The sequence below is a fragment of the Dendrobates tinctorius genome, unplaced genomic scaffold (assembly GCF_039654945.1).
Source record: "Dendrobates tinctorius isolate UK_male_01 unplaced genomic scaffold, ASM3965494v1 ptg000021l, whole genome shotgun sequence".
NCBI lineage: Eukaryota > Metazoa > Chordata > Amphibia > Anura > Dendrobatidae > Dendrobates > Dendrobates tinctorius.
Genome location: NW_027361689.1, coordinates 7,220,948 through 7,248,365, shown reverse-complemented (window position 1 = coordinate 7,248,365; position 27,418 = coordinate 7,220,948). Strand labels below are relative to the sequence as shown.

Genomic DNA, 27,418 nt, shown 5'->3' with positions numbered 1-27,418 from the left:
TCGACAAAAAAAAAATGCAATCCTTTGTGTGTACCTGGACTTACCAGTCCACCCACCTGCAGCTCGGAACATCCACAATCCCTTTCTTTATGTACGCTGTATATGGCCTGACGACCTGGGGTTCTGCAGCAGTTGGGTTTCTGTACTTTAATATTGTTGTGTGAACACAAATTGACCAGGTCAGTTTCACCTTTAACTCCTTAAAAATTTAAAATGGATAAGACCCTATTGCACTTTTTCTCTGCTCCCTAGCTCTCTATTCGACAACCAATGCCTGACAGAGTGGCAGCACTGTGCATAGTGTGACTGAGATAACCTGTCGCTGCACTGACAAACAGCCAGCCAGGAGCGAGTACGCTGTGCAGACACCGCTCCACCCTTAGATGCCATATTTAGTGTCTGTGGAACTGAATATAAATTTAGCTTGATACGATCAAATTGTCTGTTTCAGAAACAGCATACGGGGACATCTACAAGGTTTCTGAAAGGTTTTCTTTCGGATTTCATTTATAAGGTATAAAAATTGCTTGCTCTACATTACTATTATTATTATTACTTATTAATAAATAAAAATTAAAATGAGAATTACATGTTAAGTCCGGAGCTGAATGGACTGGAATTCCTGCTAAACTGGTTATAGAAGCAGTCTCCTACTGATGGATTACCAGAAGTTCTACCAATAATCTGCCATTTTCACAATGATTGCAATCTACACCTTATTTGATATCCTTATTAGGTATGTGCATGTTCACCTGATTTGCAATTTGTCAATCTACTTGTTTCAAGGGAAAATGCTTTTGCCAGGTCTTCACTTTTCAAGAATGGAAAATCGATTCTGCATCCAAATGAATTCTTCTATGCAAACCTAATTGTGAATGTTACAAGGGTATTTTCAAGTAATTACATGTTTTTAATTAATAAGACAGCATGGAAATGAGCAAATTTGCAACTGACTTGCTTTTTCTGTGGGCTGTCATTCTCCTGCAAAGACAGCTTTTATTTTTCATAGTGTAAAGCTCATTACCATGGAGCCTTACCACTATTGCTGGCCTAGACACTGGCAGATTGTGCTGCACAGTTAAGGTACTGTCACACTTAGCGATGCACCAGCAATCCCGACCAGCGATATGACGCCGTCAGGATCGCTGGTGCATCGCTAAGTGGTCGCTAGTGAGCTGCCACAAAGGCAGATCTCACCAGCGACATCGCAGGGGTCGGGGGTCGCTACTTACCTGTCACACTAGGCGATCCTGCGTCCTCCCGCCCGGCTCCACACTCGTCGCTCGTCGTCACAGCAGGAAGCGCCGCAGGAAGCTGACGACGAGAAACAGTCCAGGACGTTCTCGCGCAATCAGCGATAACCAGCGGGGGAGCAGGTCGTAGGTAAGTATCACACACAGCGATATCACTAGCAATATCGCTATAATGTCACAAGTTATAGCGATATTGCTAGCGATATCACTTAGTGTGACAGGCCCTTTACATAGCAGAAGAGGATTTATCTGGTAACATATCAGCCGCCTCTTTCCTGTTCGTTGATTTCTTTACAGCAGTTAGCTGCTCCGCAATCCCTCTCACTTCCTCTAAGCTCCTGACAAGCTGCTGTTATAAATGTAGCAAAATCAGTCAACCTGCAACTTTCAGAGCAAGTCTCCTAATCATGGGTCTCTGCTTGTGCTGTCCAGAGCTGTGTGCTTGTTCTGATGTCCTGTTATTTCAATGTGTAAATATAGTGATAGCATTGTACTCTCCAGCACAAACCACTGAGAGCTGAATGTTTTACAGCAGAACCTGTGCTGAGCTTTGCTGTGTAGTTCTAACAATACAGTTCTACTATTCACCAGAACTGTCATTCAAAGTGAAGAGTCCACCCAGTCAGAAACCAGTAAGAAAAGAGACTGCATAGTACTAAGGTGCTCAAGAGACTACTATAGAAAACCCCTTTAATAAAGCTTTTAACAGGTAAATAGCTTGTTTAGGGATATTTGTGATATGGTGCAGTAGTGATCATAGGTATAAAGATAGTATGAACTTACTGGACTACTTAATGTGTGTGGGGATCACCTGACTCAGGGGGAAGATGAATCAAGCTTGTTGAATTAAAATATTCAATCCCTTTAATTTTGCTAAAAAATAAGTTACCATTAGGGATACATAACAGCTCCTTGCTTCCCTCTCCCCATTACTGTTGTCTAAAGCTGGCCATGTACATCCAATAGCTGAAGGAGGAATTGCTCATCAGCTGTCACCTATCTCTCTCAACTTCTCCACACATCGGGCACTATGCATAGTGGCTTGAGAAAATATTCACCCCCTTTTTCATGTTTTGCTCCATTACAACCTGGAATTTCACAGGGTTTTTTTCATGCCGTTCTGTCTGTACTTGTTTGGCGGCATGACAATGCATTTCTTTGCTTTTAACCCTTTACTCCTTTCCCCCTAATTGAGCTGGGATACTGCTGGCTGTTACCTGTATGGAGCCTGCTCAGTTCCCTGCTCTGCTGCGTAGCCGTGCATGTGTCGTTAGGTCTTTGTTCTGCTGCTTGACCATCCACATGTGCGGTCCCTGGTTGCCGCTGTGGAAGCTATCTGCGTGTTGCGAGGTCATTTGCAGCTGGTGCATGACTTTCCATGTGTGTCTAGGCTTGCAGATGATGCCAGGTCCTCTAAGCCTCAGTTCCTGCACTAGCTGTGCTGCAATGGTTTCTGTGTGTTCTTAGGGCATGCGCGGCCACACCTCCCCTGCTTTTATCAGGGTTAGTGTGTGTACTTGAAATGCTATCCCCAGCCTATTGCTGAGGGGAAGCTCCTATATAAACTTCCCCTCCCCTGCTCGGCATTGACAGGGCTACTCACAAAGCTCCTGAACTTTGCCATATGTGTTTTGTGACTGTGTCCCTCGACTTCTCCTGTCTATGTTTTGGTACCAAAGTCCCTGCCTTGATTCCTGCTTTGTCCTGTTCCTGCGCCCTGCCCTGGAGGCGGTATATCCAGGCCTGAATCCTTGATCCTGTACCTGTCCTATTCCTGACCCTGTCTGAACTATGTCTGCTGTTATGTTTCTGGAATCCCTCTGTGTTTGGAGCCTCTCACCCAGTGACTGAGTCTCTTGTTGTTAGGGCTGGTGGAACGCACCAAATAATAAAATAATAGTAAGGTGCGTTCGCAGCCCGGGGTCCACCATGCAGGGGTGGTAAACTGCTGATTACCAATGGCGGAAGTATAAAGCGGTATACAACAGATCACATGTGGGTTAACGACACCCAGTGTGAACAGGGCAAACTCTGTTACCTCACAGAGCCGCACTACCGCAGAACATAAATGCCGGAGCATGTTTAGCTCACAGAGCTCAGCAACGGAGTGCACAGAATGCGGTCACAGAATTCTACCCCAAGGACACGGGGTCAGAGTCCCTCTAGACCTTCTGAGTGCGCGGCATCGCACCTGCGGATGCTACTATAGACGTTGACTATGGTGGAGTGTCGAGCACCTGCACCATGGCGCGCAGAGCCACCGGTGGACACTGATGCCAGTGTCAGACTCTGCCTCTACCTACACCTCAGCCTGGGCACTTAACAGGCTAGGCTGCACAACAAATGCATACCAAGGGTAGGGGTTTCTTAATGAGTCATTCACCAGAGGCATTCATACATGCATACAACACTCACTCCTCATAGTCTGGTAATGCAGTCTATACTAGCGCATGGCCGAGCGGCCATGCAAACCTTTTATAGCAGCGTCCTTCCGGGACCTATCTGACATTCATGATGGTCCAATCAGAGCTGGAGAAGGACCTGAGCATGTGCTATAGCAACGGATGCTGGTCAGCCGCAAGCTACTCCAGGGACTAAGTCCTCCTTTCGGTCCACTGAGCCTGCCCGTGGGACAATCTCTCATTGGAGATTGGAGGTGGCTCGGGATTCCGGCTGTGCAGCAACAGGAACCCAACACCTAACACTTGTAGCCGGTGTTCCTGCTGAGCATCTACTACCCTGTGCTCTGACTACCATGCGGTGCTACTGTGGCGCCCCTGAGGCTCGGTTGCCACAGAGGTACTGCATCTTCTCCTAAGGTGTAGTGCCCCACCATCCAGGTAAGGTGGGAACTCCTTTCCACGCTCCAACACTCGCACCCCACACAACAGGGTAGTTCTGCACAACCACATTGCAGCTCAGTGCTTAGAGAGTAGCAGAGCACCTTTGGTGGTTCCCTGCTTGGAACACTGGATGTGCTGGGAGGTGGGTGGAGTTTAGATACATAAAAGAGTGGGAGAGTGTAGGATGTGAGGTTCAGTCTGGCAGAAGGTCAGGCGGGTAAGAAGTCACTCAGACAGGAGTGAGGATCCCTGGAAGAAGGGATGGAGGAAGGAGTGCTGCAGCTGCCTCAGTGATCTGAGCCAGCTGGCACGGGAAAGGAAGGAGAAAGATGTAGAACTGAAACCTAAGCTTCCATAAGAGAGAAACACAAGTACGGAACGAACGAGTAGGAGAACAGAGAGGACGTGGGTTGGAAGAGGAACCCTGCCTATAGGTTCTCAGTGCAAGGCCGGGGCCCGGTCCCCGAGGTTGTATGGACACCTATGGTTCTGCAGCAGACACCGGTGGAGTAGTTGGCTGTAAATGCATTACTCCCATCTAAGACTTGGGGCACAACAGCAATCGGATAGAGAGCCGGGACTCAGGAGAAGGGAGTCACCGAAGCAGGCTACAGCTGTCTGCCGTACAAGTAGAGTTCTTGGGAACATCTGTAAAGAGGAACTCCAGTGTACCACGGTTCTGGAGATCTTCACACTTTAGGGTGCAATAGAGGAGTCGTTCAGGAAAGGTACATGTTGGCGGAGTGTTGGAGAGGAGCTTTCCATCTTGCCTGGAGGTTGGCTGAGTCTCTGACCCAGAGGACACGGCCCGGAGGCAGGCACCATTGTGTACCGCAGACTGTGAGTAAAGCTTTGGAACTACAAGCCCCGGTGTCCTCTATTCATTCTTGCGCCAATCCGCTTAGCACTGCTACATCTGGGTACCATCCTTTACACTGTCTGCGCCTCTCCTCCACCATTACAACTACATGGCCCTGGGGCTACAGCTTCACCTGTGGGGAGCTACACCATCTATGCTGCAACACATCACCAGCCCCAGAGGATCCGCCTGCAGCGTCGGCCTAACATCTCACTTGCCGAACACCACAGGTGGCGTCACGAACTATTCCATTACATTATAAACTCCCTTTTATTACTTGGGCGCCCAGGGCCACGGACCGGGTCACCGCCGCTGTGACACATCCCCCTGACACCGGCCCGGTACCGAGTACCCCACGGCCCTGGGAGGGCGACCCACTAGCTCCATGCAGGCCCAGCAATTCTGCGGTGTTAGCACCATCATACTTGAGTTCCTTCCTAGGTCCGATGCCCAGGGCCTGATGACCGCAGTCTGGAACCTGATGACCACTGCCTGGAGCCTGGAGCTTGATGACTGCAGTGGTGCCTGTAAGTCATGTTGGATGTCCGGAACCGAACGGCTCCTGTCTGATGTCTGCCGGTGACTCTGATGTCCTGTGGGTGACCCTGATGTCCTGCCTGTGTCCTGATGTCCTTATGTCCAGCTTGTGTCCTGATGTCCAGCCTGTGTCCTGATGTGATTACTTACCCTTATGTCTTGCCTGTGTCCCGATGTCTGGTCTATGTGTGCCTCGGTGATTCGTTGGTGCCTTGGGGTCTACTGGGTGGTACCCTTTTGGGAGGTGTGAAATCGGGAGCCAGGCATAGCCCTGTTTCATCTCTGTACTGTGTGATTTTACTTTAGTAAACCTTATGTTCTTTATACCTGAAGTTGTGCGGTGTTATCAAGTCCTATGTGTCTCCTCCTTGTCCACATGCTCAGCTGCAACAGTACCTCGGTCGCTGCCCTTCCCTAGTTTGGGTAGGCTCAGGTCCCCCTCTGTGGTATAGAGGGTCCATATTACGTCCTCGGGGGACGCCCGCCCTTTGCTGTCTGCGTGGAGGCGCCTGCTGGGCCGTGTCCGCGGCCGCAGTCATGACAGTTTTTTTGAGGGATTGTGTCCGTTCATGCAAAGAACATGCCTACAACTGTGAACATTTGGTTTTCTTTTTATTGAGAAGCAAACAACAAATAGGACGAAATAACTGAAAACTTCAGTGTGCATAACTATTCACCCTCCTAAAGTCATTACCATGTAGAGCCTCCTTTTGCAGAAATTACAGCTGCAAGTCGCTTTGGATAAGTATTTATGCGCTTTCCACATCTGGCCAGTGGGATCTTTGCCCTTTCCTCAAGGCAAAACTGCTCCAATTCCTTCACGTTAAATGGTTTCCTTTGGTGAACAGCAATTTTCAAGCCTGACCACAATTTCTCAATTGGATTAAGGTCTGGGTTTTGACTATGCTACTCCAAAATATTTACACATTTCACTCTAACCCTTTCACAACATGTGCCATACATATATGGCGCAAGTCGGCAGGAGATTGTGATTTCTGCTATATCCAGCGATGCTGTGGTATCTCTGCATATAGCCCAAGCGATTGGATGATCGCATCTTCAAGCCCCCTGGGGCTAACAAAATCAGTGAACGGTAAAAACAAATTTTAAAAATATGAAAAAAAGGATAAAAGTTGAAGTTACCCCCCTTTCCTTTCAGTGAAAATAAAGACATTGAAAAAAATACACATATTTGGTTTCGAAGCATTCAGAAAGTCTGAGCTATCAAAATATAAAAACAATTAACCCAATCGGTAACCATCATACTACAATTTTTTGGTTGCCTCAATTACACAAAAAATGCTGCAACAAGCAATCGAAAAGTCACATCTATCCCAAAATGGTACTAACAAAAATACTGTCTTCCTTGCAAAAAATAAGCTATCATACAGCTCCATTGGATGAAAAATAAAAATTGTTTCGAAAATGATGACACAACTCCCAAACATTTTTTTCTGCAAACCAGATTTTTTTCACAACTAAATTAATAAAACACTGGGCATGTTTAGTATCACCATAATCATATTATTGAGGAGGATAATATTGCATGGAAATTTTAACCACAAAGTACACCGTAAAAAACAATTCCCAAAAAACAATGTCCGAACTGTGGGTTTTTGTTTCACAATTCCACAGCACTTGGACATTTTTTCCCCATTTTAAACTACACTATATGGTAAAATGAGTGGTGTCTTTCAAAAGTACTACTTGCCCTGCAAAAAAAAACAACAAGCCCTTATATGTCTATGCGGACAGAAAAGTAAAAGAGTTATGCCTCTGGGAAGAAGGGGAGAAAAAACAAGCAAAAAAAATGAAAATGGACTGAGGAGTGAAGAGGTTAAACCACTTAAGTGTTGCTTTAGCCGTATGCTTTGGGTCATTCTCTACTTGGAAGGTTAACCTCCATCCCCATACCAATTACCTGACAGACTTAAACATGTTTTGCTCAACAATATCCCTGTATTTCACACCATCCATCTTCCTCTCGACTTCGACCATTTTCCCTGCTGCTGAAAGACATCCCCAGAACATGATTCTGCCACCAACATCTTTCACTGTGGGGATGGTGTTGTTAGGGTGATGAGATGTGTTGGTTTGGCACCAGACATAGCGTTTACCTTGGTGGCCAAAAAAGTGCAATTTTTATCTCACCTGACCACAGTACCTTCCTATATTCACCAAATTGCCCAAACAATTAGCAACATCCCTATACTGGGAAATGTGCCACAAATTAACTATAAATACCTTTTGTGGTGACCTATATTCCTTATATCAAAGAAGGTCCCACACAATGGCACATAAAAACTAATGTTTATTTATTAACAATGCAATTCAATAATTAAAAAAAAGGTGCTAGACCATTAAGAGAGACAAAACAGTCATAGAAGCATCACATTACAGAACATTTCATTATGCAAATACATTCTCATATGTTGAGTATCGCTGGAAGGGATTAACATGATTTTGCTTTCTTTTATATTCATCAGCTGACTATCCTCAGACATATCCCGCTATATAGAGGTATCACACCCTCCTAAATTCCCTCAGTTAAATACCCATACTTAGCCCAGCATAATCCAATACCATACAATAAACGTAAGTGTGAATATAGTAGCATACCATGAGCTGATGATGCTTCCTGGAATGTCCCTCATGCCCCAACGCGCGTTTCGCTGTGCTTCATCAAGGAGGCGTGACGTAAAGGCTTTTTTCTGCCCACTGTTCCATAAAGGCCAGTCCTATGGAGTGTACGGCCTATTGTGGTCATATGGACAGATGCTCCAGTTTCTGCTTTGGAACTCTGCAGCTCTTTCAAGGTTACCTTTGGTCTCTGTGCTGCCTTTCTGATTAATGCCCTCCATGCCCAGGCTGAGAGGTTTGGTGGGCGGCCCTCTCTTGGAAGGTTTGCTGTAGTACCAATTATTTCCATTTAATGTTAATGGATTTGATGGTGCTTGGAGGGATCATGAGATATTGGGTTATTTGTTTCTAACCCAACCCTGACTTGTACTTCTCAGTAACTTTGACCCTGATGTGTTTGGCGATCTCCTTGGTCTTCATGGTGTTTGGTTAGTGGAGCCTCTTGCTTAATGGTGTTGCAGCCTCTGTGGCCTTTCAGAAAAGGTGTGTATATACCGACAGACATGTGACTTAATAAGGTATTTGCTTGCACCAGAAACTTTTAGGGGCTTCATAGCAAAAGGGATGGATACAAATGCACATGCCAATTTTTAGTTATTTGATCCCATTAATTTAATTTATGCCTATCAAGGGAGATGAATACTTTCGCAAGCCAGTGTATCAGTTTAAAGTTATCTTTAACAATCAAATTGCTGACCTTTATCTACTCTGACATTATTGTTAATCTAATGTATGGGGGCCTTAGGGTCTCGTCACATTTAGCGATGCACCAGCGATCCCGACCATGATACTACGGGGTCAAGATCGCTGGTGCATCTCTAAATGGTTGCTAGTGAGCTGCCAAACAGGCAGATCTCACCAGCGACGTAGCAGCGGTCGACGGTCGTTACTTACCTGTCAGACGCGGCGATGAAGACGTCCTCCCGCCCTTGTCGGCGCCAGCAAGAAGCCGCCATCGAGAAACGGTCCAGGATGTTCTCGCGCGATCAGCGATAATCAGCGGGGGAGCCGGTCAGAGGTAAGTATCACACATAGCGATATCGCTAGCAATATTGCTGCTGTGTCAAAAAATCGGTGACGCTTAAGCGATATCGCTAGCGATCTCGTTTAGTGTGACGGGGCCTTTAAACATTCAGCTCCCTAGTAAGTAGAGATAAGATAGAATTAATGTTTCATGCCCCTTACCTCTATGTTCACAAGACCGTATTTCCCGTTCAAATGTTGGTCATAGAAAAAACGGATAACACACAGACAGCACTAAGAACAATGTTATTTAATTGACTGAGTTCTTCACCTGGACCAAATGTCTGTGGAAAAAAAATTGCACTGTGCTCTGATATCTTTCATATTTCAGATGCCTATATTTGCCTATTCAACTCTATGTGGGTAGAAAAATAATCGGACACCATGCAGATTAATCATATAGCTTCTGATTTTTGCAGGTACATTCAAGCCTTTAAAATAGGAAAAAGTATTAGGTCTTGTAAATGTTATTCACTATTGATCTATATAAATCTGCATACAGATGTCACATGAATACAGGTGAAAACTAATCTTTTTTTTTCTGGATGAAAAGTGAATCCCTCTTTTCACTGTTGTAGATATAGCAGTGGACATAATGCTGAGCCCTGTGTAACCCCGCCCACACCCCTGATTGGTAGCTTCCTTTGTACATTGTCAGCAAGCTGCTAGTCAGTGGAGGGGGCGGGGTTACACAGCTTAGCTGGACGGACCTGCATGTGAAACCTAATCCAACAGTGATAATCTCTTGTTGATAAAACACTGATTGTATTGAAACTACATCTTACATAATAAACGGCATGTCCCTGGAATCAGGGCCTCTGCCCTACATTATTTTGCCTTAGGATCAACAAAGAAAATGCAGGCAGATCCTCTTTAATATGGATTGTGATATAAAAAATGCCTACAAATTACTGTATATTTTACACAAAAAACTGATTAAACAATAGGTCGTTATTTAACAAATTTACTCTTTAAAACAGAACAGATTGTACAGTATGAACATTATACATCATTGAATAGATAGATCTCTTAGACCTGATAAATGCACTTACTTTTAATGCCATGTCAGAAAGTCTTTAGAATCCCTTTTTTCCCTTAAATGTTGAAGTCAAAGTAAGTAGAGTGAGGATAAAAAAGCATGTGATACACTGCCGATTTTGAAAGTTTGCGCACCTACAAAGAATGGAGAGGTCTGCAATTATTATCGTAGGTATTCAACTGTGAGAGACAGAATATAAAAATAAAATCCAGAAAATCACATTGTATGACTATTACATAATTAAATTGCATTTTATTGCATGAAATAAGTATTTGATCACCTACCAACCAGCAAGAATTCTGGCTCTCACAGACCTGTTAGTTTTCCTTTAACCACTTCATCCCCCCCCCCCCCCGAAGCCTGTTTTGACCGTAATGACCAGGCCAAATTTTACAATTCTGACCAGTGTCATTTTATGGCCTGGGGTAACACTTGCAAGTGTGATGCGAGAAACACGGGCGAGTCTCTCGCATCAATACCCGGCACTGCCACCGGCACTCGAGATCGGAGTGTGCGGCTGCATGTATTTCTATGCAGCTGAATGCTGAATGTAGGTATTCCCCAAATGTGGCTGTACAATACTGCTTAGCCATATGGCGAGACTCGGCAGGGATGCATTTTACCAATGTTTTTGAGGTATGGATGCTTTTTTTTTGTCAGGTATTAACTGTCTTCTGTTGAAGACAATATCCAATGCATTATCCCCTTTCTGACATGAGACATACTATCCCATCCACGGTACCCGGGCCCCTATGACCGGGGACGGGATAGTACATCTAAGCGATCAGCGGCGCTCCCGGGGGGCGCTGCTAATCGCGGCGGGGTGTCAGCTGATTATCACAGCTGACACCCAACACTATGTGTCAGGAGCAGTCCCAGACAGTCCCCGGCACATTAACCCCTGGCACACTGTGATCAAACATGATCGCAGTGTACCGGGGGATTAGGGGAGCATCGGCAAGGAGATGGCTCCCTCCATGATTCCCTGAGACGCCCAAAGCAGCGAGATGTGCTGCGCTGCTCTGGGGTCCTCCATTCCAGATCCAATATGGCCACGGTTGACTGCAGGGAGGCGGCTTCCTCGGTGCCTGCAGAGAGCAGGCACGGAGAAAGCCTGTGCAGCACCTGTCAGATCGCTGATCTGACAGATTGCTGTCCAAACTGTCAGATCAGCGATCTGACACCTTATAGTGATGTCCCCCCCTGGGACAATAAAATAAAGTAAAAAAAAAAAAGCGTAAAAATATCATTTATAAAAAAATCCCTAAATAAATTAAAAAAAAAATATTCCCTAATAAATTCATTTTTTGGAAATAAAAAAAAACAATAAAAGTACACATATTTATTATTGCGGCATCCGTAACGACCCACCCTAGGAAACTGTCCCACTAGTTAACCCCTTTATTGAACCCCTTAAAAAATAAAAATAAAAATCAAAGCAAAAAACAATGCTTTATCATCATACTGCCGAACAAAAAGTGCAATAACGCGCGATCAAAAAGACAGATGTAAATAACCATGGTACCTCTGAAAATGTCATATTGTCCTGCAAAAAATGAGCCACCACACAGCATCATCAGCGAAAAAATAAAAAAGTTATAGCTCGCAGAATAAAGCGATGCAAAAATAATTATTTTTTATATAAAATTGTTTTCATTGCATAAAAGCGCCAAAACATAAAAAAAGACATAAAAGAGGTATCGCTGTAATCGTACTGACCCGAAGACTAAAACCGCTTTATCAATTTTACCACCCGCAGAACGATGTAAACGCCCCCCCCCCAAAAAAAATTCATGAAATGCTGGTTTTTGCGCATTCTGCATCCCAAAAATCAGAATAAAAAGCGATGAAATCAAGTCACGTGCCCGAAAATGATACCAATAAAAACGTCAACTCGTCCCGCAAAAAATAAGACCTCACATGACTCAGTGGGTCAAAATACGGAAAAATTATAGCTTTCAATATGTGGTGATGCAAAAACTATTTTTACAATAAAAAGTGTCTTTTAGCATATGACAGCTGCCAAACATAAAAAACACCATAAATAGTAAATCAAACCCCCCTTTATCACCCCCTTAGTTAGGGAAAAATAACAAAATAAAAAAAAGTATTTATTTCCATTTTCCCATTAGTGTTAGGGCTAGGGCTGAGATTAGGGTTAGGGGTGTGTTGGGGTTAGGGTTGGAGTTAGAATTGGGGGTTTCCACTGTTTGGGCACATCAGGTGATCTCCAAACTCAACATGGCGTCTGATCTCAATTCCAGCCAATTCTGCGTTGAAAAAGTCAAACGGTGCTCCTTCCCTTCCATGCTCTGCCATGCGCCCAAACAGTGGTTTACGCCCACTTATGGGGTATGACAAATTGCACAGCAACTTTTTAGATCCAATTTCTCCTGTTACCCTTGGAAAAATAAAAAATTGGGGGCAAAAATATCATTTTTGTGGGAAAAAAATATGATTTTTTATGTTTATGGCTCTATGTTATAAACTTTTGTGAAGCACATGGGGGTTCAAAGTGCTCACCACACATCTAGATAAGTTCCTTGGGGGTCTAGTTTCCAAAATGGGGTCACTTGTGGGGGGTTTCAATAGTTTAGGCACATCAGAGGCTCTCCAAACGCGACATGACACCCGCAGACCATTCCATCAAAGTCTGCATTCCAAAACGTCACTGCTTCCCTTCCGAGCCCTGACGTGTGCCCATACAGTAGTTTTCTCCCACATATGGGATATCAGCGTACTCAGGACAAATTGTACAAAAACTTTTGGGTTCCAATTTTCCCTTTTACCCTTGGGAAAGTAAAAAAAATGGGGACTAAAAGATCAAGATTGTGGAAAAAATATGATTTTTTTTATTATCATGCCCGGGCATTATAAATCTCTGTGAAGCACTTGGGGATTCAAAGTGCTCACCACACATCTAGATAAGTTCCTTGGGGGGTCTAGTTTCCAAAATGGTGTCATTTGTGGGGGGTTTCCACTGTTTTGGCACATCAGGGGGTTTCCAAACGCGACATGACATCCAATCTTCATTCCAGCCAAAAAAGTCAAATGGCGCTGCTTCCCTTCCGAGCACTGCCATGCGCCGATACTGTGGTTCCCCCCCATATATCAGGTATAAGCATACTCCGGTCAAATTGCGCAATAACTTTGCAGTCCAATTTCTCCTGTTACCACTGGTAAAATAAAAAAAATTGGACCTGAAGTAATTTTTTTGTGAAAATTTTTTTTTTAAACATTCAAAAAATTCCTATGAAGCACCTGAAGGGTTAATAAACTTCTTGAATGTGGTTTTGAGCACCTTGAGGGGTGCAGTTTTTAGAATGATGTCACTTTTGGGTATTTTCTATCATATAGACCCCTCAAAGTGACTTCAAATGTGATCTGGTCCCTAAAAATAAAATGGTGTTGTAAAAATGAGAAATCGCTGGTCAACTTTTAACCCTTATACCTTCCTAACAAAAAAAAATTTTGGTTCCAAAATTGTGCTGATGTAAAGTAAACATGTGTGAAATGTTACTTATTAAGTTTTTTGTGTGCCGTATCTCTGTGATTTAAGGGCATAACAATTCAAAGTTGGAAATTTGCGAAATTTTCAAAATTTTTGCCAAATTTCAGTTTTTTTTCACAAATAAACGCAAGTTATAGGAATGAAATTTTACCACTAACATGAAGTACAATATGTGATGAGAAAACAAAGTCAGAATCACCGGGATCCATTTTTTGCATGTCTTAGGATATTTAGCCAAATCAGAGTCTTCTTCAAAAGGAAAACACTTCATCTGCATACAGCTGATTCTTGCCCCTCTTCAATGCCGAAAAATTACTTGGTGGCTAATGAGCTAATTTGCATACCTTTTTCCCAGATAACATTGCTTGATCTGTAAATTTTCCTACACCAGCGATGCACAAGGAGAAATAGAACTTTCTAGAGTTAATATTTCACTTTAAGCTATTGGCTGCAATTTTGTAAAGAATAAAAAAACTCTAGGAAAAATGTGGCAATTTTGAGTAAAAGTGCAATTTGTAAAACCACCTTAAGTTTTTGGAAAAAAAATATGGAGTGGAAATGAGAGCTGTGGTGGAGCAGCCTTAGAACAAAATGCATTGGAATAGAATTAAAGGTTATTATTATTCGAGGGCGCACTGTGTGAAGATGATTGACTAAATCTTAATTATGGAAAGGAACACGTGGTCAGTCATAGAAACTAGTGGATGTGGAGGAAAATTAGGTGTTGGAGAGATAGACAAAAGTGGCTGGAAAACGCACGTTATAGCCATAATATGCAATTAATGCTCAACATCTTGCATCAAGTTCTTATAGTAAGTTAATATCTTGTCAACAATCCATGCATTTATGGTTAAAATACATCTGGAGAACAGATCACCGTTTAGTAACCCATCTACAATGCGTGTGCACTCACCACATTGCGTTAGTGTAATTTATGTTTTCGTGTTTTAGCTTTGCTCTTCGCTTTGTGATTTGTTAGGGAAGCCATACTTGTTTGAGAATTCTCTGTTCTCATAACAGACCTGTTATTGATTTTTTCAGAATTAGCATCCAAACTGAGTGTGATGTCACTATTGTTTCAGAATTAAACTCTAAACATACTGTAGGTATTTTCTCGCCTTTCAAATCAATAAATAAAAGTGTGTATGCTGGCTTATTCAAATAATATAGTACCTGGAATCGGACCTCAAAAGCAAAAATGAAGCCCACCCCAAAGCGCTATTTGGCTTTAACCTCCGACATACATTTTTACTGCTACCTTCTTCATCCCCTGACAAAGGTTGCAGTATAAATGCACATTTGGATGGGCGTAACTTCTGTTTTGGAGATCTGCTTCCAGGTATTACATTATTCGAATAATTCAACTGTTACAGTCACTGCTATATTTACTTACCACTTATAAGACAAGTTGTGCATATCCTTGGGTAATTTTAGCCATGATCCTTTATATGTGGTTCCCTCCACATATAAAAAGAAATGTCTGACATAGAATCACAGAATGTTAGAGCTGGAAGGGATCTCAAGGGTCAATGTCTTTTTTAAAATTTGGTGCCCAGAACTGGACACAGTATTCCAGATGAAGCCTGACCAAGGAGGAATAGAGGGGGATAATTACTTCATGTGATCTAGACTCTATGGTTCTATTAATACATCCTAGAACTGTGTTTGCCTTTTTTGCTACTGCATCCCACTGTTGATTCCTGTGCTGTCTGTGATCTATTAGTATATCAAAGTCTTTCATGCATGCTGTTGCTTAGTTGTTTTCCTCTCATTCTGTAGATGTAATTTTCATTTTCCGTGCCCAGATGCAAAATCTTGCATTTCTCCCTATTAAACACAATTCTGTTAGTTGCTGCCCATTGTTCAAGCTTATCTAGATCCTTCTGAATCATTTCTCTGTCTTCTTCAGTGTTAAGGTACTGTCACACTTAGCGATGTACCAGCGATCCCGACCAGCGATATTAAGCGGTCAGGATCGCTGGTACATCGCTAAGTGGTCGCTAGTGAGCTGCCACACAGGCAGATCTAACTAGCGACATCGCTGGGGATGGGGGTCGCTACTTACCTGTCACACCAGGCGATCCTGCGTCCTCCCGCCTGGCTCCACGCGTCGCTCGTCGTCACAGCAGGAAGCGCCGCAGGAAGCTGACGACGAGAAACAGTCCAGGACGTTCTCGCGCGATCAGCGATAAGCAGCGGGGGAGCCGGTCGTAGGTAAGTATCAGACACAGAGCTATCGTTAGCAATATCGCTATAACGTCACTAGTTATAGCGATATTGCTAGCGATATCGCTTAGTGTGACATGCCCTTTAGCTATGCCTCCTAGCTTTGCATCATCTGCAAATTTGAATAGTTTACCTTCAGTTCCTTGATCTAGATCATTTATAAAAATATTGAATAACAGTTGGTCCAGGATAGAGCCTTGTAGTACCCCACTTGAAATTCAATTGGATGTGCAACCATTTATTATAAATCCATAAGTACTATCACTGAGCCAGTTATAAATCCACCTACCTGTAGCCTTGTCAATCCCATACTTGGCCATTTTTCAATAAGGATAGTATGAGATACTTTAGCAAATGTTTTGCTGAATGAGAGTTACACTATATCTACTGCATTTCCCTGATCCATCCAGTCAGTGATTCCATCATAGAAGTAAATTAGATTAGTCTGGCATGACCTGTTTGCTACAAACCCATGCTGGCTCTGGTTAATTTCTTTATTCTTAATGCTTAATAATTTGTCAAAATATCTTTCCTGGTACAGAAGTAATGATCACTGGCCTGTAATTTCTTGACTCCATCTTCTTTCCTTTTTTGAAGATTGGGACATTTGCTCTTCTCCAATCTTCTGGGAGTTCTTCTGTTTTCAAAGGATTTTTTAAAGATTCTGGCTAGTGGTTCTGCAATTTCCTCTGCTAACTCTTTCAGTACCCTAGGATGTTATTCATCTGGACCAGGAGATTTAAATTCATTTAAATTAGCTAATTGTTTTTTTTATTCCTTCAATGGCACCGAGAAGATCAGTTGATGTTACAATTGCTTTCTTAGAGAACACCGATGCAAAATGGGAATGTTTAGCCTGCTCAAAATAATTTTTTACCACTTCAGTCTTTTTATCTTGTAAAAATCCTATAGCATCTTTGACTTTTTTTTTGCTTTTGACATACCCCTAAAATCCCTTTTTACTGCTTTTGGTCTCCTTTGCAAGCCCAACTTCATTACTGGCTTTAGCTCTTCTAACTCTTGTCCTGCCATCCATGAAAACAGCATTACATTATTCTTTAGATATGCCCCCCTCTTTCCATTTGATATACACTTATTTTTTTTCCCTTTTAACAAGTGATTAAGTTCATCCACCCTGGTTTCTTTAAACACTTCCAATTCTTCCTTCTTTTGTTACCCATGGTGCATTGAGAATTTCATATAGCAAAATCTCTCATCCTTCTTGGGCATTTCTGTCCTTTAGTACATCCAGTCATTGGACCTTTCCTACCCTCTTTCTAAGTCCATTAAAATGTGCCTTTCAGAAGTCGAACCTTAAAGTATGAGTCCTTGCTATCAGGATCCTGACAGCGCCGGCGTACAGCCTCTGCTGAGCAGGGACTCACCCGCACTGTAGGGACCCTGGGGACCAGAATAGCCAGAAAGAATAGGTGCACAGGACCTTAGTGATGAAGCTTAGCAAGCCGGCATGGAACCTACGTTCATGTGACTGCAAGGGGGCGGGGCTTAGCGTACTGCTTTCACAGAAGACAGCAAACTCAGAGTCAGGCAAAACGGAGGTCGTTCACAGTACGACAGCAAGGTACAGAAGGGGTAAACAGATGGGAGGTCAGACAAAGCCAAAGGTCATACACAAGAGGGCGACGCGGTACCAAGGGGACGAGCAGAGAGAAGTCAGGTCACAAGCAGAGAGTCATACACGAGAGGTAGCGCAGTACAAGAGGGACAGGCAGAACTCGTAACAGGGACAGAACCAAATCAAAACCAAACAAGCAAGCAAGATCTCAGGCACAAGGCACACGTACGCACAAGGTCAACTAACTCAGCCGAGCAGGAGTATAACTGACACCTAGGTCCAGTGAGCATTAAATAGCCGCCCTCTGCCAGGGAGAGGCGGAATAATTAACCCCCAATCAGACCAAGACGGGCCAAAGCAAAACCCCGTCCTGGATCATGACATTGCTGGTCTTCCTCCTCTTGTTTTCCAAAATTTGAGGATAGCATGATCGCTGACTCCTAAATTCCCAGCCACCTTTACTTCCCCAACCCTTTCCTTCCTGTTGGTAAGAATTAGGTCCAAGATTGTAGATCCTCTTGCTCTCTCTTCTTCCTTTTGAAAGGTAAAGTTGTCAGCAAGAAAATACTAAAATTTTCTTAACCCTGTACTTTTGCCTGAGAGAGATTCCCAGCAAATATCTGGATATTTAAAATCTCCCATGATCACTATATCATACTTTCAATATGAAATATTGTCCTGTTCAATCTCCTTGGTCCATGTCCATCCACTTGGAGGATGGATGAGAAGATGGCATGCGCTCTCAGTTCCTTCACTTTCAGGCCTAGGTCGTCAAAATCTCTGCACATAGTTTCCAGGTTCTTTTTGCTGTGTTATTTGTTCCTACATGTATTAATAGACATGTGAAGTCTTCTTTAGCACTGAAAAGTCTTGATACCCTATAAGACACATCTTTGATTTGGGCACCTGGAAGACAGCACATTTCTCGTGAAGTAATGTCCGATCGGCAGATGGTGGCTTCTGTTCCTCTCAGTAGGTAATCCCCCATGACCACTACTCTTCTTTTCTTCTTCACCACATCACTTCTTTTTCTCTATTCAAGAAGTTTCTGATTTTTTACTGGGGTGTTTTTTGTTGGCAAAACACTTTTTTGATGTACATCTTCATAGTTCCTGCGTGAGAGCCTGGTAGCGGTTCCTCATCGGTACTGGCGCTGTTGCCTCCTCATCCTCCTGTTTCCTTCGGTCACATGCTTCCAATTATTCTGCAGGTACATTTAAAGGTGCTTCTCTTCAAACATTCTGAATAGATTTTTGTACACTGTCATTATCTTCTGCAGGAACACTGAAAAGTTCTTCTTTTGGAACATTCTGAAGAGATTCTTCTGCTGTCAAGGAAATCCTTTTCTACTTTGATGAGCTATTCTATCCTGAAGACTTTGCACCTTTTCTTCTAGCAGAGTCACAAGCTTTCATTTCTAAAATGTAAAGTTTGTATTTTCCTCTAGCAAGTCTATAAAGATATAGCACACATTGCAGCCACCATATGGGTAATCTTCTTCTCCTTATTGAGAAAAATGAATTTCTGTGAAATCACAGTAAAGATTTGTGCACCGTTAGGATGATTTCCTCTAAGCAGCTCGATCCAGCTACACCCAGAGATCCTCAAACTCAAGGTGACTCTTTACTCATCCCAGAATGCACCAGGAATATGCAAATTATCTCCCACGAGCTTCAATTCCTGGTGTGATATACAGGAAAGATGTATATCTTTATACCGTGTTAGCCAGTGGTGTGATATACATATTTTTGATACATACTTTTATATCCTGTTTTTATGGTGTGTGTACTTTTACTGGGCGAAGCTGTCTTTTTTCTAGAGTTCAAAGAAAGAAAAAAAATCGAAAATAGGAGTCAATAGTAAGTATGAAATGTTAATTGCAACTTTATTGATCAAGAATTACAAACATCAGAGTGGGAAAAACAACCAGATGGAAGAGCGAATGCAAATCCGAGTGACAATCACAAATATCAATGATCAATGTATGTCTATACATATGAATGGCAAAAAATAAATTAACTGAGATAAAAGACATCTGAGGTATTTTAGGATCTATAAAGATGGAATAAATAGTATTCCTCTGGCATACTCAATGGCATCTATGTGTTTCATAAGCATCTATGCACTTTCACCTTACTAACCTTACAGGGTTCCTACAAATATATACCTACCGGTATTTTGTTAGATCCTATTCAATTCAAATTTATATGTTTTGGCTATTACATTGTCTGCTTGGCATCTAGAAAACATCACAGAGGGAAAAAACAGCCATACTTGCAATAATATGTCCAGACTCAAATGCAGGAGGTCCCCCATGATAAAGGCAGGGACAGGACAGGTGGAAAACACTGAAAAATAACCACTTACTAACCCACCAAACATCCGTGGGGCGGCTGCCTAGTATTCTAATTGCACACAGGTCTGCATAGTGCATAAGGTATCATTCACACCATTATGTAAGATGTACCTCCATCCATATGGCAGCCTATTACCGACAACCCTACTATTACATCGGGCGGGCTGCCAATACCATATGCGCATGCATAAGCTAGACATCCCACTTTATCCAGCCACCACTGGAAAGACCAAGCCTGCACCCTGTATAAAAAATGTGCAAAAAGATGTAATTAACACATGAGGTATTGGTATATTTTTGCTTGGCATCGAGGCATTACTGCAGTTTAGTTGCATCCATGCACTTTATCAATCCTAAAACATAATTGTAGATATTTATAGAGACCTCACTCTTACCAAAACTACTCTCCACTTGTATATACTGTATGCTACGTGCCAGTGTCCACTGAGAGCATGACATCTCAATGAAACCGGAGCTCTGGGTGAATCTACGTCACCAGCGCCGCATTTGCATAGATACCAAGAGTTTCATGCTCTAATCATTTAACTCATACTGTAATACACTATCTCAAATGGCAACATATTGAAAACACCCATATACTCAAGAAAAACGCTAATGTGTACTGCAGCTACTGATGAAATAGCACAATAATGCTCCATCTGTTAAAAATGTTGAAATAGTAATGGGATGCGCCAAATCTAAGCCAGGCTAAAGGACACAAATATTGAAGCGTAACCATACAAAGGAATGGGTAACAGAAGGGTAAGAGGGCCATGTGCCCTGCTCGGGACATACTAATCAACCCTATTCCCTAATGTGAATGGAGCTCATGTAAGGTCCTAAGGTTCGCAGCCAAATGCCATTTGCGCTAGTTAAAATGCACACATACTTCAATAGGCACTGAGAAACAAAGAAGTTCCTCCTCTAAACTTAGAGTGCGTCTTATGGGCCAATGCATCTTATAGTCCAAAAAATATAGCATATAATCAAGCATATATTTCAAGGAGTTGTCTGGTCTTGTGATATGCCTGCAGTCACTGCATACTGTCAGGACACGCTGATGTCGCCAGTGAGAGCGGGCAATTTGCATACATACAGTCACATGCTGACTAGACGTGCGCACTTGTATCAAGCAAAGCTGAGCACATCTGTAGAAATGTGGTCAGAAGGAAGCAAATCACATGCTTGCATTCATCAACACTGGAGAATCCTGATAGCATGTAGTGCACGCAGTGTAAGAATTTCCAAGACTGGACAGCCACCTTAAAATATGTATTTGGAACATACTATTGGATCATAGCTTTTATTCTAGGATTATTATATTTTTAATTGGTCACCAAGCTCTACTTCACAGAAAAATCGTTACCATTTATTGCACTGATAAAAGTAAAAAAAATAATTTTGAACCTGTTATCTTGATCAGGCATGCCAAATGTCACAATTGCATCTTATAGTCCAAATGTAACTTACCGGGAGAGGGTGCACAGTGGAGTGGGGTCACAGGAGGCAGGATCAGGGTCACATTAACGTCATTTGACAGCAGTAAAGGAGGAGGCTGTGGGCACTAGGCTGAAAGGATGGGGTGTTCTGACACTGCGAGGCAGGAGCTAAGCCCTCTCTGCACACATTGATCTCTCGACCGTCCTCAGTAAGATGGCACTGGTTGTCGGGACATGCACGAATTGAGATCTCGGCTCATTGTTAAGCAAAGATTTTAATTTGTGCGTGCGCCGACAACAGACACAATTTTTCTGAAGCCCACCGCAAGGTCAATGTGCGCAGTGGGGACTCAGCTCCTGTATCGCACTGCCAGGACACACCCTCTTCCCCCCCAGGGTCTGTAGCATTACCCCACTCTTGCTGCCACTGGCTTCTTGCAGCAGCGACCCTTCTCCTGCCTCCTATATCTGCGCTCCACCATCTCCGCTGCCCCCCCGATATGCTACATTCATGCTATAAGATGCACCCCCATTTTCCTCCCAAATTTTGGGGGGAAAGTGCATCTTATAGTCCAAAAAACACTGTAATACATTGAATACAATGTAGAATCTTTGATTTATATCTGGTCCCCAAATCATCTAATAACTTATGGTGCTAAAGTCACACGCCCCCTGACAGAGCCTTGGGTGAAACGTGCGTTCTGGCTAGTGGACTAAGGCACATGCACTTTTACCCCCATCTGCTGAGATACCATCTAGATGTAAGTACTTACTTACCTTGATATTTTTCTACTAAATTATTTAGTAATAGTCATAGCACTAAGCTCCCTGACTAGGGGTACGTTTTATATGGTCTTAACCTTTTTTGTACTTTTTCAAAAAATGTTACATTGTACGCATTGTGCATGTGTACTGGTACCATTTGCAGGAACATTATGTTTTTGTTGCATATATGTTTTTCATATTTATATATATTTTCCATTTTTTTAATTATATCTTAATAAATTGTTGCATTTTATGATACCCATTTGGCACGCTTGTTTCTCGTGTTGGTTTACACATTTTTCTTAGAGTGTGTCTCTTGAACATTTTTCCATTGCTGCTCATGTTTTGTTGGTATTATTATTATTATAGTATTGTTGTTTTTCTACATTTGTGATTTATTACTTTTTAGTAGCATTTTTTTCAGACGGCCACATGCAATTTAAATCTGCTAATTTGTCTACATTAGTGAGCACCTTCATCCATATAAAACCATCCTTCTCCTTATATCAGTTTTCTGTCCACTGAATGGAGGTATCCAGCAATCATGACTATTGCTAGTAGTGTATAATTTGAAAAACTAAATCAATAACTATCTAAATCAATCAGAATTGATTTAAATCTATACTTACCAATTAGTAGTGTCCTAAGATGCTAGAAAAATTCCCCTGGTTGAATAAAAGAAATTACAAACCCTTATCATCAATGCCCAACATTTTTTGGAAACTACACATGCCCAAATCGTTTTTATTGCACAATTCACAAAAAAAAACAAAAAAACCTAAAATATATATTTATTACAACTGTTGTTTTGCAGATTTGCATTACATTTTTAATATATATTTTTTTATTATTACTATTACATCTATTAAATTTTCTAAATCCTTATTTGTCTTTATGCAATCAATGTAAAATTAATAATAAGAAATGATTAAAAAAATTAGGTGATAATGTAAAGAGTAAAGAAAAAAAATATCTCTCTGCTCCAGGTTCAAATTGATTGAGGAAAAATACCCTTCAACCTCCAACACCTCACCCAAATATACAAATACCTTCTATTATAATTAGAATTCATATAGTCTCCACTAATGAATAGAAGAAATACAATCCAATAAGCCTTAGCTGTTTATTTTTTGTATCTTGGTGTCTACAATTCTATGGTTGATTTTTGAAAATAAAAAAAAAACAGGATAAAGCATTTATCTGTTGGCTTGTCTTGTTCTTATGACTTAGCACCACAAAGCAGAGCAAGCCTCTAAATTAAAAGAGAGAGACAGATTATTCACCGGTCTTGTGTGGTACAGCTGCTTACCCCCTGCTGCAAGCAGCTAGGCAGCACAAAAAATGGGAGAAAACAAAGGCGACATGCCGAACAGACACAAAAGACTCATCATTTTAGAAATGCAAAGAGCGAAAATACCCAGGAAGGAAAATTGACAGTCAGAACTATAGAAAAGCCCACTGATGTACCGAAAAGAAAAAAAAAAAATCAAATTTTAATATCACTTGATTTCTTTCCTAAAATTATGGTTATTGGGTGAATAATCACGTAGCTGAAAACTATTTGTGCAGAACAATAAAGACTGTAACTGTGCTTAAAAATATCCAGATATATCATGCTAATACATATATATATATATTATTGAAAAATATTATTTTATTAGACATCATTTTGTCATTTGCTTTACTTCAAAGTATTAGATTAGTCCATAAATTTAGAAAGTTCATTATTTTACTTAAATATGCCTTAAGAGATCGTTAATACGTTAGGGAGGTTGTATGACAGCACTTTGGATTCCAGTGGCTCCATATTATGGACCTGTAGGCTTAACATGAGCCATTGAATATTACCTATGTCCCCACTAAGTAACCTCAAAAGACGAATAGCCCAATCATAAGGCATTTATATTACTCATGAAGCCTTATAGATTAGCGATAGAATCTTTGCTATTGGAAGATCTCAATGGGACAAAGGCCCACAGACAGAGCAGTACCCTAAAGAATAATTTGGGAGTGATGGTAATGGTAGATCCCACCAGTAAGGGTGGTGTAAGGACACAATACCTGTAGAAACCTGATATGCCATAGCTGCAACTCCATGGATGGAAGAGAGTATAGTCCAGATAGCAGTTTGACCAAGCAGAGATTATACCGATGTGCGGACTGCGCTCACAGAAAGGATGAGATCCAGAGAGAATAAGCGAGGTTTTTGATTCAATCAATGCATTTCGGCACCAGACCAATGCCTTTTTCAAGGTTACAGACCAAGATAAAGGTCTTTTACATTGAGGAAGGTGCTGGCCTGGTGACGAAATGCTTTGGTTGAATAAAAAACCTTGCTTTTTCCACTCCAGATCTCATCCTTTCCGTGATAATCTTTGCCAAAAATCTTCTATATATCTCAAAGGAATTTAGATTGTAATTGATAAATTAAATTGTAATAGTAGGAAATTAGAGCCATAGATTATCATATAATCATGAGCCCTACATAAGAGATTAATTACATCTGTATAGTAATGATTAGAGATGTGTGAATATTTCAGTTAAGTTCAGTTCGGCTCACGATCATTAAATTTGTGAAATCATCCCCGCCGGTCCGAAAACAATGTGAGCGCTCAGCTGTGACTTCTGGTCACTGGTGTCAGCTGATGAGACTACCGTTCCCATAAGCTGACATCTGCTGCTGCTAATAATAGCGAGAGCGGGAGCGGCGAATGGGCAAAACATACAGCTGGGGTCTGCGCAACCCTCAGCTTTCAGATTCAGCAAGGTTGGTTATCAAGAATAGAGGGGTCCCCACGCCATATTTTTAATTATTTAAATAAATATTAAAAAAACTATGTGGGCCCCTCCCCATTTTTGGCAACCAGCATTGCTAAAGCAGACAGCTGTGGGCAGGTATTCTCAGGCTGGTAAGGGGCCATGGATATTGGCCCCTTCAGCCTAAATATAGCAGCCCACTACTGCCCAGAAAAGGCACATCTATTAGATGCCCCAATTCTGGTGCTTTTCCTGGCTCTGTCCACTTGAGGTTCATATTTGTGGGGTTGATGTCACCTATGTATTGTCATGTGACATCAAGCCCACGTATTAGTAATGGAGAGGCAGCTATAAGACACCTATCTTTTGCTAGTCCTATAGGTGTATAGTAAATAAAGCCACAGCCAGAATAAAGTCCTTTAGTAGATATAAGACTAAACAGTTTTTACCTCCTCAGCATTCAGTTATTTACCCGGCGCCTGCGCTGTAATCTTGTTTCTTGGGCATGCGCAGTTAGCACCCCCCATCCCCCCATCACTCCTGCGTGGACGCGCGGCCCAAGATCCCACCCCGCAGTGTGAATAAATCAGAAGAGACTGACTGCGGGGCGGGATCTCGGGCCACACGTCCACGCAGGCGCGAGAAGGAAGACATCATGTGATGTCAGTGAACGGGCAACGCTAACTGTGCATGCCCAAGAAACAAGATTACAGCGTAGGCACCGGGTAAATAACTTAACACTGAGGAGGCGGTGCCCAGAAGAATGGAGGAAATGTCTGATGGCTGTGAGGAGTCTGTGTCAGGAGGGGAAAGACCTGCCCCCCAGACAAACTAGAGGTATGAGGGACAAATTATAAAAGCGATTCTTTCAGCGGTGGAAGGGACCCCAACTAAAAGAGCCACCTTGACAGAATACAGCATTAGTGCTGCACAAGGTGGCTCTTTTAGTTAAAAACGCCTAGGGGGTGACAGATTCCCTTTAAATACTTACAGTATTTCTCACTGCAAAATGAAAATAAATTTATACAATGAGATTTTCTAGATTTTATTTTTGATCTTCTATCTCTCAATGTTAAAATTAACATACCCTTAAAATTAAAGACTGTTCATGTCTTTATCAGTGGACAAACTTACAAAATCAGCAAGGTATCAAATTCTTATTTCCCCCACTGTTTATTCTACAACAATAAGTCTATGATCTGCAATTTGTCTACGGTGAGGTGTTGCATTAGTTATAGCGTATGACAGGCATCTAGTAAGAAATTATTGCCTTATAAATTCTAAGACTTGCTGTTCCTTTTTTCCATGGACTCATTGACTGATTCATGGTTTTTTACGGTAATCTGTACTCTGAAATTTATCCAAGCTGCCAATGTTACTTGCATTCCTCCAGAATTTGTGGCTGCCATGTACAAGAATATATCTTTTTGTGGCCTGTTAAATTCCCTTCTATATTCTACAGTATCTGAGTTTAAGAACTTTTCGTTCGAAATGCGTACAGTGTCTCCTCAACCTTCCCTCCGGTTTTCTGGTCTAGTATATGCATTTTTTGTATACCTATTTTATTGATATATAAATAAAATATTTTGGATTTTACCCTTTTGAGCTGGACCGTCTTGTCCATATTTTGTCTACTGCCTGACAGAGCTGTGGCCCGTGCTTGAAAGCAACATGGAAGTACAAAGGGTGAGCTGGTAGGATTTTTTATGGATTAAACGTGCGCTGCCAGACCATCACTCCTCACAAGTTGTGTGCTTAATACATTTATTTCCCAACGCGTTTCGAAGTTAAAAACCTCTTCTTCAGGGGATGACATGTACAGACAGGTAAAGACATTGCCGGTTTTATACATACACAATTCAAAAATTGGCGCCAAGAGTCACATGTTGGGAGGGGGATAAAAGTCAGAGGTCATCAGTATCAGAAAAGTGTTAACAACTTAATATATCCAACAAAATTAATTCATTTGGTGTATTTCCAGGTAGTTAAATGAAAAGAAAAAGAGGGAGAAAAGGAAGAAGAAAAAAGAAAGAAAATAACAGAAAAAAAAAGAGAAAAAAATGAGATGAAGGAAGCGCTAAAAGAACCCGCAGAGACAGAATCAAAAAGGAGTGATGGCCAGTGTATAGTCCGCTACTCCAAATGAACAGACGATATGTTGCCGAGAAAAAATGAAGGAAGAAAAATGAATGAACGTCTTTGTATGGAAATATATGATATTTATAAAAATAAATGTGAATAATAAACATTAAAAATGGATATGTTAAAATCTTTATTTTGTATGATAAAAATATATAAAATATATGAATAAAAAATATATGAATAAAGATTATATATGAATAAAAAATGTATCTGACCGAATTAAAAAACGCTATGAAAATTGGAACACAGTATAAAAATGAGAAGTTGATAAAAACAAGGATAAAAAGTTTTTTTAAAAAAGAGAGAAAATGCATGCATATCAAATCCACTTTAGTGAATATATCTGGTAACAAATTATAGAAGAAAGGAGGATACGCTGGAGAAACAAAGTTTTCATAGACAGTCCCGAGGTCAGTGACACACAGAAGAGGGAGCCGATTCAAAGAGGAAAA

At 41.7% G+C, this 27,418-nt stretch overlaps 1 long non-coding RNA gene across 1 annotated transcript in view; it reads right to left on the bottom strand.

The window, feature by feature from the left end:
* The window catches only part of LOC141083717 (uncharacterized), a 192,208-nt gene that overhangs the window by 63,424 nt on the left and 101,366 nt on the right, over positions 1-27,418 (bottom strand). The window contains exon 3 of the long non-coding RNA XR_012230797.1: positions 10,208-10,328. This is a non-coding gene — a long non-coding RNA (uncharacterized lncRNA). The remainder of the gene's footprint in view (positions 1-10,207; positions 10,329-27,418) is intronic.